The 14,014-nt window shown below is 41.4% G+C and overlaps 1 pseudogene; it reads left to right on the plus strand.

Moving 5' to 3' along the window:
* Positions 1-5,896: 5,896 nt before the first annotated feature.
* On the plus strand, positions 5,897-7,025 carry LOC136470147 (tubulin beta chain-like; annotated as a pseudogene).
* The last annotated feature ends 6,989 nt before the right edge of the window (positions 7,026-14,014 follow it).

Below are 14,014 nucleotides of genomic sequence, written 5' to 3' on the forward strand. Positions count from 1 at the left end.
TATCTACAAGCATGTAACGGTCAAATAGAGCCTCTAATTTTGTGTTAGCTTGATATGTTTTTATTATCGTATCAAAAGGTGTCTTTACGTGCCTATAAACAATTGTTTGATACGTTCTGTGACGTGTCTAGATGGTACAAACGATATGAAGCATCTCTATATCTGTAACGTTTTGTGGCGTTTTTAGTATCGTGCCAATTAGTGTGTTTAGATATATATGGACGGTGTTATGACACACTTTATAACGTGTCTAGACGCTATTGACGATTAAAAGCATGTCTAACACCGTGTCATTTTGATACATTTCCAAAATCGTCTCGAGAAGTGTCTTTACATGTCTTGTAACAGTGAAAGCGTGTCAAATGTCGTATCCAGTTGACACGTTTCCAAAGTCGTGCTTAGAAGCGTCGTTACGTGCCCATGTACATACGCTTTCAACCAGCGTCACAAAGAAAACGTGTCTAGAGGGGGTGTTTCTTGTAGTGTGTTTTATTACTATTTAAAAACACTAGGAGAATTCCATCATTTTGACAGTGAATGTGCGACGCAAAGGGGAAGAACAATGAATGTGGATGAAAAACACATACTAGTTACAAAGTTTATCAGAATATATCTTTATATGGATCTTATTTTAGAAAATGGACACATAGAAAGAGAGAGACAGCGCAATAATAAGCAACTTCATTAGTTGTATTTATTCACGAACTTACAATAATGCTCATTTATTATAAATAAAGATCCCATGTAGACACTCACTGCATAGGTTGATGTACTTGTAATTATAATAGAAGTACCTTTAAAATAAAACTGAATTGATTTGTCATGCATGTTTACGTCAACGTAAATAAATAATAGTAAGGTATGTTGTCAAAAAATAGTAAAAAGGTATAGCTACGGTCAACGTCCAAACAGCTCAATTTTTATCACTAGAGAACCATGCACTAACTGTTCACCCAATATGACTGAAAAGAACACCCATTTTCTTCACTCGTGGAGTGAAAAAAAAATCTGAAAGGAACTTCACAATTCCTGAAAAAAAATATTCTAAATAAGTAGTCTATCTTCTCTTTCATGGAGAAAAGCAAGGTGGTGGCCGGTTGCTCAAATCCGTTCGGCTTACCCCATATTCTGCTTGTTTTTTCAGCCGGAACAGTGTTTTTTTCTTCCAGCAATTCAGCCAGAACAGTATTTTTCAGCCAGTTTCAGCCAAGATTCAGCAAACCGAACGAGGCTGTACTGGTGTGTTTTGGTGAACATATATAGCGCTTGTGTCATATATATTTGTCCAGATAGGTTCACAAGATTTATATCGAAGAAAGATCTGAAGCTTATCCGAACAGTGTGTGCACAAGTGGATAGTGATTCATCCAGGCTCCAGGAGGGCACTGAGGCGCATGATGTATAGTGGCGAATGGAGATGGAATCTCAATCTTTCATATCCACGCACATCTGGACTTTACCATGCTAAAAATCCTTCATGTGCGCTTTCACTTGCCCTGTTTTAGATTCTTCCGATCACACAAGATAGCTGTGCTAATCCGTGCCAGTGCCAGATAGATCATATCTCTTGTTTGCTCTTTTCTTTCACTGTACCAAGGATGGCATATACACATGACCTTTTTCTTTCTTTCTGAGAAAATATTAGAGCACAAAGTTGACTTGCGATTATGTTCAGAAAATTGTTCTCTCATGAATCTTGCATGCATTATGTCAGCCATGGAATAATCCATTTAATTTCTAATGTGACGTCCGTCGTCCCTAGGTATATATGTATAGCAAATCTCCGCCTACCGGCCGCTGTAGTCGACTATATATAGCTATTTTAAGCAGTGGTGGCAGCTATTTGGACTTGTAGCATGCTATAGCTGCCTATTAACTTAGGAAAACGAACCTCTGTCGCTAAATATCCATAGCCGAAGACATATCGTGCTGTTGTGTTCATACGTTTTTCTTTTTGCCACTGTTATATAGTAGAATACATACCACGTTATTCTCAGATATGCTAGTCTAATAGTGACGTGGTCCATGCTTGGAAAATTTGACTTTAGATATAACCCAAAATATCGCTTATTTAGCTCCTCCTATTTGTGACGGAGCACTAGAAATCGGGACCTCCTACTAGTTATAATTTGATTGTACCTTTGGTACCTTCTGATGAGGATGCAAAAATCAAAGGGAGTACTAGTTTACTTGAAATAATTGAGAGAAAAAAAGACTATAAGAGCATGGAGAGAGCCGAAGAAGCTGCATGCAGAAATGAAAGCCGGTAAACCCTCCCAAACCGGCCAAGTGTCAGACATGCATGCGTATGTTGTAGCTATACATACGCCATTTATCGTTGCGAATGAATGCATGCGAGGACCATGTGATTTATTAATTAATTATATCTTGCGGATTTAGAGATGACAACCAAGTAGAGATATAGATATATTCCATAAAAAAAGTAGAGATATAGATGCTATCTATAGCTGTATCGTACACTACGTGAAAACGGTTTGTAGCAACGGGATGAATTTTTTGTAGGGGCGGCTGGTGATGGAGCCGCCCCTACAGTAGCGTGCTTGGGAGCTCAGACACCAACCGCCCCTACAAATGGAACAGCAGGGGCGGCTGGTGATACGAGCCACCCCTACAAATAGGTCTGATTTGTAGGGGCGGCTCACTCACCAACCATCCCCGGAGTTGCTATTTGTAGGGGCGGCTGATGATTGAGCCGCCCCTACAGATGCCCACCACATATATACTTGTTGGGGAGAAAAATATCTCCCTCGTCCTCTCGACCTCAGCCCGAGACGCCGCCTTCGGCTTTTCCCTCGCGTCGCTCTCTCCCGTGGCATCCGCCGCGCCACCCTCTGTCGTCGCCTCCGCCACGCGCCGACGTCGACACCGCCGAGCGCCGCCTCCGCCTCTCCTCCCCGCGGAGCGACACCTCGGCCTGGGCGGCCGGCCTCCGGCGCCACCGCCACGCAGACCTAGGGTTTCGGCGCGGAACCGACCTTGGCCCGGGCTCAGCGGCGCACCGGCGCGGGTGGCCTGCTCGAGGAGGTGGAGTGCCATGAACACGCCGAGGAGGTGAGTTCATCTGTAGATCAATCTCGTCTCCTCGGCTCCCCTCTCCCTTCTGGCCTTTCCCTTCTCCTTCACATATTTTTTTTCTTGTTAGGGTTCGAGGTCAGATGACGGCGGAGGCTACTTTGGCGGCGGTGAGGGCTCTTCTAGTTGCATCTCTCCTCACCCCCTTCCCTGCTCCTCTCCCACTTGACTCTTGCTAGGCTAGATCACATGTTCCTGATCTGGATCCATCACTTATTAGTAGTAGCTTATCGTATTCCTGATAGATATTACGTGCTCTGCTATTTCCTCTTATAGTAGTGTATGCTTGTGAGTATTTTTGTTAAACCATCCATTATGCAATTAGTTGGGAACAATTATATCTGGTTTTTTTGTCCTGTCGTTCTCCTTCTCAAGTTGGTTTTCTGTGTCTCCAGGGACATATTCAACAGGAGCTGAACCTGGGTGTGTTTGTTTTAGTTGCTGCTATCATATTCATTCTTTTGTGATGTCTCATTCTAGAAGCACCTTTATAAGTCAAAAAATATGTACAGAATGGTAGTGAAGATAGTGTGTTGATTTTGCTGCTGATCTTGTGATGCAACCTTGTTAGAATAGTAAGTTTTTGCTATTTTCTAAAAAGTAATGATTGTTATTGACCTTAGAAGATACATTGAAATAGGTAAGCTGGCCTGGACACTTACTTTCTGCAAAAGAAATCTGTGCTAGCTATAGTGATTGAAACACTTACTGTTAGGCAACTTATTCTTGCTGGAAAGGAATTCTATATTGTTGTAGGCCATAAAGAACAAGTAACTAGTAACTTAATCTTGACACTACTGATACAGACCTTATGCTAATGCTTGACACTACTGATACAGGGTTGTGTAAACAAAGCCATATGCTACTGCTTGACACTACTGATACAGGCCTTCCTTGCAGAAGCAAGCGCCAGCTCTCCTTGACAATATTTTCCAGGCTTTCCTTATTGCACCATTCTTTGAGCTGCTACAGGTAAACTTTGCATCATATATTTACACCCCTTACTATGGCAACTATGTTACACATCTCAGGAATTAATTTGGTAACTAAACTATTATTTAGTTCATCATATATGTTTTTGTTTCCCACTACTTTGTTCTGCTTAAAAATCTTTAGTGCTGCCGCAACAGTTTTTAGAATAGCTCATCTCCTTCAGTTTATTCTTAGCTTGTATGCACTGCTAGTTATATGTGCCTTCTTTAGGTTATTTTTTTGCTTCTACAACTTGTGTTAAGGATACTGATATTGATTGCATCTTGATCATGCATGTACCATGCCAACAGAATGCTTAGCTTCTATGCACCAGGTGAGTTTTCTTTAGGATTTGAAACTGTTTTATGATTTCTTTTCAATGAACAGATTTTTAATTTTTTTCATGGATGCTAAGTTGAATTTAGAGTAGTTTTTCAGTCTTGCATATGTTCAGCTATGCAAATAACCATCTTATAGCCTTATACCTGCCACACCTGTTTTAGAGAACCTGAAGATAGCTTGCCATCTATAATTGAAGCTTTTGCTTTACTGTAGTTTTTTATGCAAATTGTATCAGCCATCTATAATCAAGTAATTGCATTTTCCCCCTTGCTCATAATGACACGTGCTGCATTTCTACCAATTTAATATATATAATTTGAGTCCTATTCTGAAAAAAAAATGTGAACTCAAGTTCCATTCTGAAAAAATCTGTCAATTAACCTCACATGTATTGGTTCCTAAGCAACATGTGCTTGCACTGCAAGTTCTAGCTTCTTTTCTGAATAGGGCATTTCACGTGTTCTTTTTATTAGAAAATTACTAGGGGTATAAATGTGATCAAAATCTTAGGTCTTCACCATACAAACTACTATATGTTTGCCTAATAGACTTGACCTCCACCTGACTGTTTCTGCTCTTTTTAGATGGGCCAACAAGGAGCATACAACCAAGGAATGGGTTATATGCAACCTCAGGTGATTGACAAACTTGAGCATGTTAATTAATAAGCCTCTTCAATAAGCCAGTGACAAAACATCTCACTTATTTAAGCATGTTAACTTGACAAAACATCTCACTTGTCAGGATAGATCAAATTAATAACATGGGGGCTGCACAGGAGAAGATAACATCGACAGGATTAATATCAAGGTATGCCATGCTTCTACACTACTATAGGATGTATCAATGGTGCATTTGTTAGAACAATATGTGTTCTTTATTCCTTGTTGACATCTAGCATCTCAAAAGAAGATAGCTATAATATATGATCTAATCCAACCTGACCTGACTATAGTATAGATAAATGTTTTCTGTCACCATTTCAAATTAGTTCTGCTTGAACTCATAAGTTAGATGTCAACAAGGAATCCGGCTCTTTTGTACTACTAGTAACTGTGAAGTATTTATTGAGCCATTTAACTTGTGAGAGATGAGCTTATATAACTGATGATTTAACTTTAGAGATGTTATTAACCTATTTTCTTTACTTTGGCTGTGCTGGACTTCTCTGTTATCTGCGTTTTGTTGTTTATAAAAATGGTGCAAATGGTTGTGCGACTGTGCCTGTGAGAAAATTCATCTGTCAGGCTAGTAATGTAGCTTACAACTCATCTTAGCTAGTGGTTACTAGAGGATATTTGCTTCTAGTTCATGTTAGGGTGTTGCATTTTGCTAGGTTTGTCCATCTTCATGTCATCTTATTATCTACAAAGCAACTAGAATCTCGGTTATTGGATATTTTGTGTAAAAAAATTGCTTGTCCGTTTGATTTATGCTTCTGCTCTGAAATTCTATCTGAAATAATCTTTACCTTTTCTTCTGTAGGATTTCAGGTTTGCCATTCATTGGGTGGAGGTACTGGCTCTGGGATGGGCACCCAGCTCATCTAAAAAATCAGGGAAGAGTACCCAGATAGGATGATGCTCACATTCTCAGTTTTTCCATCACCTAAGGTGTTTGATACTATGGTCGAACCTTACAATGCTACACTCTCAGTTCATCAACTTGTTGAGAATGCTGATGAGTGTATGGTCCTTGACAATGAAGCTCTTTACAACATCTGCTTCCGCACTTTGAAGCTTGCTACACCCACTTGTAAGTTCGCATTGCTACTTTGCTCAGTCACTGCACCCACAACTTTAGTATTTGTTGATCATTGATTTCATATCGTGGTGCAAAAGAGTGGATTGAAGTCATCTTCGTGTGAAATCCTGTGACACAAATCTATCTCTTGGATATGTCTTGTGATGTTGCAATGAATTACATGGTCCTTGTCTGCCATTGCTGCATAGTTATTGCAGTCATGCACTGCTTGATTGAATTTATGTGTATGTCGGGCACGTGCATCTCACTAGCATTTTGACACCATACTATCTGTTTTGAAGTTTGCTTTGTACTATAGAATACTACAATGTAATGCCCTGAGATGATCATTTCATGATTTTTCTATCCTGTTTCTTGCATTTGTTTCTGCCATTTAGATATGAATCTGAATCATGTTTTTTTATGTTGCCAGTTGGTGACCTGAACCATCTCATCTTTGCAACCATGAGTGGTGTTACCTGCTGCTTGCGGTTCCTAGGCCAGCTGAACTCTGACCTCCGGAAGCTTGCAGTCAACTTGATACCCTTCCCTCGCCTCCATTTCTTCATGGTTGGCTTTGCACCACTGACATCAAGGGGATCCCAGCAGTACCGTGCCCTCACTATCCCCGAGCTGACCCAGTAGATGTGGGATGCCAAGAGCATGATGTGCGCAGCTGACCCATGACATGGGCGCTACCTGACAGCATCAGCCATGTTCCGTGGGAAGATGAGCACCAAGGAGGTGGACGAGTAGATGCTGAATGTGCAGAACAAGAACTCGTCCTACTTCGTGGAGTGGATCCCGAACAACGTGAATTGTAAATTTAATTTTTTTTGCGGAAAAATAATTTGTAGGGGCGGTTGGTACTGTAGCCGCCTCTACAAATCGATTTGTAGGGGCGGTCTGGGAACCGTCCCTACAAATGCATGATTTGTAGAGACGGTATGGTAGGGGCGGCTGGCCGAACCGCCCCTACAAATACTTATTAGCCGCCTCTGAAAACCATATCTGACGTAGTGGTACCACCATCTATCTACTAACAACAACGCCATGCGCGTGAACAAACCGCGCCAACGTACACGTGCGGTTGTTTCTTCTCTCTGAAGTCACAAATGAGATAACAAGCACTAGTGGAGAAACGGGTTGTACTCCTGGTTCTCAACCGCCTTCAGTCCTGGTTTTGGAACCGGGAGTACGAAATCGGGACTAAAGGTCCCCTCCTTTAGTCCCGGTTTCACGCCCGGGACTAAAGATGCACCTTTAGTCTCGGTTGGTAAGACCAACCAGGACTAAAGGGCCTCCCGGCCTGGCCACGTGGGGCGGCCCTTTAGTCCCGGTTGGTATTACCAACCGGGACTAAATGTTTCCTTTTTTTCTTTTTTTTGTTTCTATTTTCAATTGATGATTCGTTTTGGTTTTCGAATAGGTTTTCGAATACGCATTCTACGCTGCTAATAATATACGTGTTCTACACGTTTATAATGTTCGAACATTTTGTACAAACTAAAGTATGAACCTAACATATATATTACATGCATATACATATATTGTCACGTTTATATTGTATGTGTGTGTGTGTGTGTATATATATATATATATATATATATGTGTGTGTGTGTGTGTGTGTTGGTCACTTGATTACTTATATATATGAGCAACAAAAGAAATTGTGAATATATGAATATATTTATATAACATACTTTGAGGATCTCTTCAGGAGTTCTTTTTGTGTACGCCCCGATAAACTTGCAAGCATAGTATCCGTAGTAGTTGTTCCCCTGTTCTTGCCTCAGAACCCACTTTTACGAGAAAAAAGATCCGGTGAATTAAAAGCATGCATAGTGTTAATTGAATTATATATATATATATATATATATATATATATATATATATATATATATATAAATATAGATAGTACTTACTTTGTGTGCAATTACATCTAGTGGCGCTTTGCAATATTTCATGTGGTGATTCTCAATGAAACTTTTCCAAACACTGCGCCCAATAAAATAAAACATTAATTTGGTCTTTAATAATTATTGCAGTTAAGAGATCGGGGTATATATAGTTGCTAGAGAAACCATATTACCCTTGGATAATATCTATCATATCTTGGTACTCTATTTGCTCTTTTCTTAACAAGTCTAAGATTCTCAACCGACTATTGGCCATATCGATGACCATCAATATCCAATGATTGCTGCATATGTTTTTATACACAAATATGATCGACATTAACTAGAGTCAACATATATGTATATATATGGGAGATAGATTAGCTAGTAAGCAAATAATTGAACAAATGTCCATATGATCGACATTAATTATTTAACACTTACTTGAAGTTGTAGGGGAAGAGTATGTCCTTGTTTTGTTGGTTCACTAAGAACCTCATGAGATTTTTCTCGAGTTTAGCTTTCCATTAAGGCGGGGGATTAGGGTGTTTGAATATGACATTTGGATCAACGAAACCAACATCATTATCCTTTCTCTTTCTGAGTTCTGTCATCTCATATCAGCATATATAAAAATATAGTGTGAGGATATATAATGTATATACATACATGTAGCTTTATATATACACACTTTAATAGTAGAAAATAATCACACTTACAGACAATAGTAGCTAATGAGACTTTTGTTGAGAGAGTCCAGGTGGCATAGTTGGTGTAATTCTTCAAACTCGACATATATAACGTCATCGCCACGGAAGTAATGTTGGTTTCTAACTCTGACAGTAACAAAGGCCTCTCCCTGTTCACACGCTGCCATGTACCACTTGTTTAGTAGGTACATTTGCGTACCTAGTTCACCTAAGCCTCAGGGTTGTATAGACTCTTTCCACATTCAAATTTCTTCCAAGGATCCACTTTCGGAGCAGATGGTCCTTCAGCAAGCACTTGGGCAAGGTCCAAACCAGTTTCCTCGTAAAACCAAGCTAGCTCCTTAAAATCGACGTCTAAGTCTAAGTTCGAACCATATTCATTACGAACAACAAGAGGGGGGACTGATTGTTGCGATTGTTGTCCGAGTTGTACAACACCTTTCCCTGGTCTAGTCTTTTTCTACGCCGCCTCAAATGACTTGGTGAGAGAGCGGTCGTAGTCCGATTTTGGCCGGGTCTTTTGAGATTCCCGCTTTTTCTGGTCCACCTTCTTTCTTAGAAGATCTGGCGGTAGGTAGAAGTATGATTTCTCCGGGTTCTCCCTCTCTTCTCGTTGCTTTTTTACTTTTTCAAAGAAACTGTCCACATCTTTTTTTACTACAGCTTTTAATTTCTTTTCACTTTTCTCGAAAGACAGTTTTTGGGGAATAACTAGATTCGATGAGGCTTTCTTCTTTGCCGGCTGGTGGGACGACGACTTTATTTGTGGGGCGGACCTCTTAGGAGCTGGCTTCCTCTTAGTCATCAAGGGAAGCGGGGCAGCCGTTGGAGGCGTTGGAGACCTCCTTGGAGGCGTTGGAGACCTCCTTGGAGGTGGCGGCGGTGGCGGCATTGCCACCTAATTGCCCGGAGCACTATGATGATCTGGAGATTGAATAATTGGACTTAGGTTGGCGGAGGCCCTACTGTGTGATTACAAAAAAGAATAATTAGGTATAAGAAATTGTTATTATTAATCATGCATGTTAATAGAAAGTTTGTGAAAAAATTGTTTCGTTCACTTTTGTCCGCACCTATTGTCTAGCAGTTGAGGAAGCAGCGGTAGACTAGAGACCCTAGGAATAATGATGTAGCGCTTGCGCCATAGTATGAATGTTTTCTCTGCTTCTCCTAGAGTCTTCTCCCCATCACCTCCTGGAATGTCAAGAGGCAGGTCACTAAAACCTTTGTTAACTCTATCCACTGAGACGCTAACATATCCTGGTGGTATTATTGCCCCATGGATTCTTGGTGTATTGGTAGGATCTGGAGGAGAAAAAACACCGAGAGCCACCATGATTGTGGCATTCTCTTTTGGAATATGTAGCTCACATGATGTAAATGGTGCAGTGATGTCATCTACGGGGAAACATAGCATTGCGTCATCTTGATTTGGCAACTCCGTCGAAGCGTAGCTGCTTTTCAACTGATCAGGGGGGCTAATATTAATGTTCATTCCTGGATCTGATGCCTGCCTCTAGGCACTCATTGCTATTTGCACTTGTTTTATGATTTCGTCATGCATTCTAGCTTGCATGTCTTTTTCGTGCTCCTGTGCTTGAAGCAACGTCTCCCATGACTCATGAACCAATTCCTCCAACCTACTGATCCGCATTGCATCCTCATCCTTTCTTCTCTACCAGCTTCTGTAGGTATCTCTGTCATCAGGGAAACCATGCTCCCAAGAAAAATTCCGTCCTAAACCTTTTATTTGGCCACTGTGTTCAGTGGTCCCGAGGGCATACGTCAGTTCATCCTTCTCTCTATTGGGCCTAAACGCACCAATAGTTTTAGCTTGTAGAGCATAAGATAATCTTTGTGTTGCTCTTTCAAGTTTTGAGCCATGAACCAGCTTCTCGGTCTCTAGGTCCAGTCTTCCCCCATGAGCAAAAAACCAATTCTTCACGCGTTTGGGCCAATTGAGTGATTCTGGTGTGATGCCCTTGGCAAGAATGTCCACTTCTATTTTTTCCCACTTGGGAATGGCAGTCGCGTAGCCACCAGATCCCATGCCATGGTGGTATACCTTCTGTCGGGCATTCTCTTGGTTCCTTCTCACCCGTTCCTCGCCCTCTTCTGATGTCTTGTACTGTACAAAATCATTCCAGTAGGGCCTCAACTTCACGAGCGGGCCACTAGTATTGAAATTGGGCGTTACGTTCTTCTTGACGTATTTCGTGTATAGGGATTTCTTCCAAGTCTGAAATTATGTGGCCATCTTCTTCATAGCCCACTTTCGAACTAGTTCCTTTAATTCATCATCGTTGATAGCATCATAATCATCCGCTTGCAACGTGAAATGTTGAAGAATATCATCCCAAATTAAATTCTTATCAAGATCAGAGACAAAACTAACATGAGGCCCATTGATCTTTTGCTTCCATTCATGGGCACTGATCGGAAGTCTGTCCCTTACAAGGCACCCACAGTGTTGCACGAATTTCCTTGCGTGTGGACCAAGTGGTTCGCCTGTCTCGATATTGAATTCCGATATTATGTAGCGCCCCTCCAATGGCTTTTTCGGGCCTCAAATTTTTTTGCTTTTCACCGTTGTTGTCGTCGATCCAGAGGGCTATGTATAATAGATGATAGATATTCAAATATATATATATAGTATTCAAATATATATATAAATATATATACCTCGCCTGTATTTTCTTGCACAATATTTTTTTGGTTCTCTTCAAGAGCCAGGTATTGACTCCCATCATCTACATCCTGCTGGTCACCATCGGCAAATTGAGTGCCGGTGTTGATAATATTCATCATTTCTTCATCCATGTTGTCTCTTGGGGCAGGCATCTAGCTTTTACACCACCAGATATATCTATAAAAAATAAAAACTATATCTATAAAATGAACTCCTGCAAGACGTGCCACCTCAAGGATAGTAACATTTGTAAAAATCATTTCTGTATCTGTACTAGTGATAGAATCTAGCATAAGCCTTATTTAAGTGCCTAGCTTGTTTGAAGGAGAAATCTTAACTGACAAAGTTTAAAGGTTTCCAGAGCGTTTAACACTACTCTGCTTGCCGAGAAAGTTGCTAGTGTTGTGTCGTTGGCATTTTTCATGGTCGTGCCCATGGTCATTGTGTTCTCGTCTTTTACTACGGTAGGTAAGTAATTCACATGATATTTCCGCAAATTAACAGAAGAATGGGAGTGTACACACATAACAATCGATTATCGTTTATATTTATATATATACTACGTTTGGGTACGGTGATTGACAGACTACTACGACGATATCAGGACATGTGAATAAATAACCATCCGTACTAGTTGACCTTGCTTACGTGATCATCTCGGCGAGCATTTCTCCACCGGACGGCACCGTACTTGGCCACGGAAGAGCTCTGATTCTACAAGGAAGGGAACACGGTCTTCCATGACCGTTGCCGCTCTCCCTCATAGAATCAAAGCTCCTCCTTGATGTCCGTTACTGCTCGGCAGAGAACATGCTCGCTGAGATGAACACGGTCCGCAAGTTCAACTAGTACAGATTTTCTACAATTTTCTAACTAGTCGTCATAAGCTACCGCGCAAAAAGGAGGAAATGACGAGACACCGGGCGCGCCCGTGCTCCACTGAGCTCGATGGCTCAGCACAAAATCGCATTACAAGACTGCCAGCACAAGGGCTCGGCACACGCATCCATCCGATTATAAAAGGTTGGAGCAATTAATCCATCATAAATGGATTATATATGGTGGCGGCGGTGGCTCACATCCAAGGTGTCAAACGCGAGGTCCAGCTCCTGTAGCCAAAAAAACATGTTAGAGACTTAGACTTTACTAAAAAAACATGTTACAGAAGTATGCACCAAATTGATGAGCCAAATTGATACTAATGGAAATCAGCAGACTATTGTTTATAACAGCAAAATGTACAAAACAAATGCAAAAGCAAGCATCTGACTATATCTTCAAAAATGCTTCCATTGTCAATGCTGCTCTCATCAGCATAGAGATTTTGTCGCAAAAAGTTTCTACCACTCAGGTTCCAATCCAAACTTCAAAGATCATGTATAGATTCTAGATTCATACAGAAGCATCTTTTTTATGACTTGTAGAAATTGCAAAAGCTCATGATATCAACCATAACTCCTACCAGATCAAAGTTAGCTCCTGCCCAGATTCTAGATTCATACAAAAGCTCATTTGCAACAAGTATGTACAAATGTATAAAATCATAATTCTAATAAACATGATCATCTAGTAGAGCTTTTAATTAAAGGATTTGTCATGCCGGAGCTCCATGGCCATGGCGGCAGCCTCCTTCTTCCCCTCCCGCTCCCGCCACCGCCAAGGCCATGGGCGCCCTGCCCCAACCTAGCCCGGCGATCTTCATCGTCGTTGGAACTCTAACGACGGCATCATCAAGGGAAGTGCAGAGGAAGAGGGAGACCGGGCCAAACCTAGAGAAGACGTGCCATAGCTGTGGCCTGCTGTGGATCTTGGAGAAGACTGCTTGGGGGCGAGGTGGGCCGGGGACGAGGAGGTGTGTCATGATATTAAAGAAGGAAGGAGGGAACACCAACTCAAAGCTGACAAGACATTGAACCACATCATTCTATAGTTTAGCTAGATCCATTGGATCGATTGCCTTCTGAGAAATTGCATTGAGGAATGCACATAGCTTCACGGTGGCTAGACGTACATTTGGAGGTAGAATTCCTCTTAATGCAACTGAAAGCAATTGCGTCATGAGCACGTGGCAGTCATGGGACTTTAAGTTTAGGAATTTCTTCTCTGGCATATTTATTATACCCTTTATATTCGAGGAGAATTCAGATGGTACCTTGATGCTTGCTAGGCATTCAAACATGCTTTCCATCTCTTCTTTGCTAAGAGTGTAGCTGGTAGGACTTAAGTAATGCCGTCCATCATCTGTCTTCTCTGGATGTAGGTTGTCTCATTCTTTCAAACATCACAGGTCCTGTCGTGCTTCAAGTGTGTCCTTAGGCTTCCCATACACACCCATGAAGCCTAGCAGGTTCACACAAAGATTCTTCGTCAGGTGCATCATGTCGATCACGCTACGGACCTCTAGGACTTGCCAATAGGGTAGCTCCCAAAATATGAACTTCTTCTTCCACATGGGTGCGTGACCGTCGGTGTCCTTCAGAATAGGTTCGCTGCCATGTGCCTTTCCAAATACTACTTTCACATCCTTGACCATATTGAGTACATCCTCACCAGTTCGGTTGCCCGGC

Source organism: Miscanthus floridulus, chromosome 8, assembly GCF_019320115.1.
Source record: "Miscanthus floridulus cultivar M001 chromosome 8, ASM1932011v1, whole genome shotgun sequence".
Classification (NCBI taxonomy): domain Eukaryota; kingdom Viridiplantae; phylum Streptophyta; class Magnoliopsida; order Poales; family Poaceae; genus Miscanthus; species Miscanthus floridulus.